Source organism: Schistocerca piceifrons, chromosome 1 (assembly GCF_021461385.2).
Source record: "Schistocerca piceifrons isolate TAMUIC-IGC-003096 chromosome 1, iqSchPice1.1, whole genome shotgun sequence".
Lineage (NCBI taxonomy): Eukaryota > Metazoa > Arthropoda > Insecta > Orthoptera > Acrididae > Schistocerca > Schistocerca piceifrons.
In genome coordinates, this window is record NC_060138.1 from 1209949719 (window position 1) to 1209955171 (window position 5453).

A 5453-nucleotide genomic window follows, 5' to 3' on the forward strand; every position below is an offset into this window, starting at 1 on the left:
AAGTATTTAAGAAGAAATTAAAAGAATTTCTGAATGACAACTCTTTCTACTCCATAGAGGAATTTTCACATATAAATTAAGAAAAAAAAAGAAAAAAACGAACAAAAAAATTATTAAAAAAATAAAAAACACAAAAAAATAAAAAAGTTGTTATACGAGTATTAACTTAAGTATGTTGTTAAATTAACTTAATTATGTCATGTATTGGAAAATTTGACTCGTTCCACATCATTACGAAATATCGTATTCATGATCCATGGAACTAGTATTAATCTAATCTAATCTAATCTAGTTTTATTTCTGTTGGGACCATATTGACCCAGTGTTTGAAGTCATCTAGATATACAATGTTCATACGGAGATAAACTATACACAGCTTTAGCACAGTAATAAATAGCAAATCACGTGTAGTCTTAGAAAGATCAGCTAATAAAATATTTGTGGACATTAATCACTGGTTCCTAGCCAATTCTTTGTCACTAAACTTTGAAAAAACATACTACATGGAGTTCAGAAACTTGTAAGGGTTGTCCCACAAGCATATGCCTAACATACGATGACAAGCAGGTAGAAGTGGACAGTGTTAAATTCTTAGGATTACAGCTTGATAATAAATTCAACTGGGAGGAGTACACAACAGAACTGCTGAAGCGTCTTAACAAATTTCTATTTGCAATGCGAATTGTATCAGACATAGGGGATATAAAAGTGAAAAAGCTGGCATACTATGCTTACTTTCATTCCATAATGTCATATGGGATTATTTTTTGGGGTAATTCATCAAGCCAAGCTAAAGTTTTCTGGGCGCAAAAACGTGCAGTAAGATATATATGTGGTGTGAACTCAAGAACATCCTGCAGAAGCCTATTTAGGGAACTAGGGATACTAACTACTGCTTCCCAATATATTTATTCCTTAATGAAATTTGTCATCAAAAATAAATCACTTTTTCAAACCAACAGCTCAATTCATGGAATCAATAGTAGAAATAAGAATAATCTTCACAAGGATTTAAAGTCACTTAGTCTTGCACAAAAACGTGTGCATTATTGAGGAACACACATTTTCAATAACTTGCCAGTAGCGATAAAAAGCTTAACAACCAATGAAATTCAGTTTAAGAGAAGCCTAAAGGATTTATTGGTGGCCAACTCCTTCTACTCCATTGATGAATTTCTCAATAAAACCAACTGATTTGTGTGTATATAAGTACAATATAACTTCTGCACAACTGCAGTGCAGTAAGGTGTTCATTGTAAATGTGTGTGTGTGTGTGTGTGTGTGTGTGTGTGTGTGTGGTGTGTGAGTACAATCTAACTTCTGCACCATTTCAGTGCAGTAATGTGTTCATTGTAAATAAGTATTATAGTAGTTGTATTACACGTTTATTACCTTATAAATAAGTAAAAAAACTTTTTTATTTTAAATTCAGTGCATTTGTGAAATGACTCTTTCATACAGCGTTCATTAAAAAATGGTGATGATTCCACCTGGGACCTGTGCAATGGGACATTAGCTTACTTGTTTTAGTTGAAAATATTTGTCATGTATTGTTGTTTTTCTGACATGTTCTACATCCTGATGGGCCTCCTCACTACGGATCAATTGAAATGAAAGTAAATCTAATCTAATCTAATCTAACAGGGCACCCAACTGGTCAGTCTTTCGAACACAATGGATAGCACCATCTGTAGACCGAATAAGTTGGTAATGGTGGAGTGCTGCAGACAAATGCAGAGTCACCGTGCACTGCTGTAATGGAAAGTAAATGTCTGGAAGACGCCGACAGCTCAGATTATAATCGGCGGTCAACTGCTGCTTGATGTTGGCGTTTGCAAGACACAGTTCATCCCATTCCACCTGCGTAAATCGCACTTTAACATTTTTAGCTGCGTTATCGAGCTCTATCACAACACACCAGTCTTTGTCTGAGAATGCCTCTATTCCGATACGTAAATGTTTCGAACCACTAACTGTTAAATTAGACACTGAAGTGAACAGCAACGGTGCACAGGGCTTCATTGGTATCTTCTCATCCACTACGTCCTCATTTTGTCCATGCAGTATCACTGGAATATTCTGCGATGGCGCGTATGATGGGGTCCAGTACCGACCAGCGTCATGGTGATTAGGACCCTCGGTGCACTTCAACGAGTCAGGAGCTGGCTGGGTGTCTCCAACCGCCAATAGCAGCTCACTGTCCTGCTCCAACCAGCTAACAAGGATCTCTGGACCTGATGGGATACCAGTTCGGTTTTACACAGAGTACGCGAAGGAACTTGCCCCCTTCTTGCAGCGGTGTACCGTAGGACTCTAGAAGAGCGTAGCGTTCCAAAGGATTGGAAAAGGGCACAGGTCATCCCCGTTTTCAAGAAGGGACGTCGAACAGATGTGCAGAACTATAGACCTATATCTCTAACGTCGATCAGTTGTAGAATTTTGGAACACATATTATGTTCAAGTATAATGACTTTTCTGGAGACTAGAAATCTACTCTGTAGGAATCAGCATGGGTATCGTAAAAGACGATCGTGTGAAACCCAGCTCGCGCTATTCGTCCGCGAGACTCAGAGGGCCATAGACACGGGTTCCCAGGTAGATGCCGTGTTTCTTGACTTCTACAAGGCGTTCGATACAATTCCCCACAGTCGTTTAATGAACAAAGTAAGAGCATATGGACTATCAGACCAATTGTGTGATTGGATTGAAGAGTTTCTAGATAACAGAACGCAGCATGTCATTCTCAATGGAGAGAAGTCTTCCGAAATAAGAGTGATTTCAGGTGTGCCACAGGGGAGTGTCGTAGGACCGTTGCTATTCACAGTATACATAAATGACCTTGTGGATAACATCGGAAGTTCACTGAGGCTTTTTGCAGATGATGCTGTAGTATATCGAGACGTTGTAACAATGGAAAATTGTACTGAAATGCAGGAGGATCTGCAGCGAATTGACGCATAGTGCAGGGAATGGCAATTGAATCTCAATGTAGACAAGTATAATGTGCTGCGAATACGTAGAAAGAAAGATCCCATATCATTTAGCTACAATATAGCAGGTCAGCAACTGCAAACAGTTAATTCCATAAATTATCTGGGAGTACGCATTAGGAGTGATTTAAAATGGAATGATCATGTAAAGTTGATCGTCGGTAAAGCAGATACCAGACTGAGATTCATTGGAAGAATCCTAAGGAAATGCAATCCGAAAACAAAGGAAGTAGATTACAGTACGCTTGTTCGCCCACTGCTTGAATACTGCTCAGCAATGTGGGATCCGTACCAGATAGGGTTGATAGAAGAGATAGAGAAGATCCAACGGAGAGCAGAGCGCTTCGTTACAGGATCATTTAGTAATCGCGAAATCGTTACGGAGATGATAGACAAACTCCAGTGGAAGACTCTGCAGGAGAGACGCTCAGTAGCTCGATACGGGCTTTTGTTAAAGTTTCGAGAACATACCTTCACCGAGGAGTCAAGCAGTATATTGCTCCCTCCTACGTATATCTCGCGAAGAGACCATGAGGATAAAATCAGAGAGATTAGAGCCCACACAGAAGCGTACCGACAATCCTTCTTTCCACGAACAATACAAGACTGGAATAGAAGGGAGAACCGATAGAGGTACTCAGGGTACCCTCCGCCACACACTGTCAGGTAGCTTGCGGAGTATGGATGTAGATGTAGATCTCGAGGAGCTGCAGCTGCGGGCCCCGGCGGGCTGGAGGACATCGCATCAACTGATGAGCAAAGAAGAAAAACCGTTCTCAGCGATAATAGCAGTGCAAAGACTATCTTCCTCACACGACAGAAAACACGGACATTAAGCAACAGGTACTTACTCTGCCGCGGCTTCTTACCATTCTGCTGCTGCTGCTGCTGCTGCTGTGGCTGGGCAGCGCTGGACGGCCTCGGCTGGCGCCTCTTGCTGACTGCAACTGAGGTTGCAGTGCTGCTGGGCCCACCTTACCCCCCATGTGATCGGACGCTGCGTTCCTGTTGACTACTGCCAATTTCAAGCGCCTCTGGTGGCATAATTGTCAACTAGATGGTAATTAATTGTTCAATTTAATTAATTTGCGTATCAGTTCGATATCAAAAGTGCACCAGCAGCCCCACTCTCCTATACGAGGTGCGGCTAGAAAAAAACCGGACTGATGCTAGAAAAAACATTTATTTACAATTATTTACAATTTCATGTTATCTCCTTCTACGTACTCTCCTCCTCGGTCTCTACACCGCTCCATACGAATTTTCCAGTGTTCATAGCAATGCTGCAGATCATTTTCGGTAAGTCCATACATTACTTCCGTCGCTTTTTCTTTTACTGCTTCAACAGTCTCAAATCAAGTTCCTTTCAAAGCTGACTTGACTTTAGGGAAAAGAAAAAAGTCACAGGGGGCCAAATCAGGTGAGTAGGGTGGATGATCTAAGATGAGAACGTTGTGTTTTGCCAAAAACGTCTTCACTGACAACGCACTGTGAGCTGGGGCATTGTCTTGGTGAAGGATCCATGACTTTTTTCTCCACAAATTGTTCCGTTTTCTCCGTACTCGCTCACTTAGGGTAGCCAGGACGCTAATGTAGTAATGCTGATTCACTGTTTGTCCCTCTGGTACCCAATCAATGTGCACAATCCCTTTGATGTCAAAAAAAAACAATCATCATTGCCTTGAATTTCGATTTTGACATTCGTGCTTTTTTTTGTCGTGGAGAACCAGGACTTTTCCAATGCATCGACTGGCGTTTAGTTTCGGGATCGTAAGTAAAAAACCACGATTCATCGCAAGTAATAACATTTTGTAAGAAGGTGGGATCACTTTCAATGTTTTCCAGGATGTCAGAACAAATCATTCCTCGGCGTTCCTTCTGTTCAATTGTGAGACACTTTGGAACCATTTTTGAACACACTTTGTTCATGTTGAAACTTTCATGAAGAATCTGCCTAACACTTTCCTTGTCAACTCCTGTTAACTCAGACACTGCTCTGATTGTTAAACGGCGATCTTGTCGAACAAGTTTACCGATTTTTTCAATGTTTGCATCAGTTTTTGCTGCCAATGGTCTGCCAGTGCGAGTGTCATCACTGGTGTCTTCGCGGCCATCTTTAAATCGTTTAAACCACTCAAACACTTGTGTTCGCGATAAACAATCATCGCCGTACACTTGTTGTAACATTACAAACGTTTCACTTGCAGATTTTCCTGGTTTGAAACAAAATTTGATGTTAACACGCTGTTCTTTCTGTACACTCAACATTTTCCGACGCACAGACAAAACGTCAACTACTTAAAACAGACGCCACGGGCAGACTGAGTGCAGGAGGCAGATGAAACTCGAGCAGTAGGCGGAGCGAGAGTCACGTGACAGGCCACGCGACTTTCAGCCTTATTGCATTCGTTTTATTGTTTCACCAGTACTAGTCCGGTTTTTTTCTAGCCACACCTCGTATAC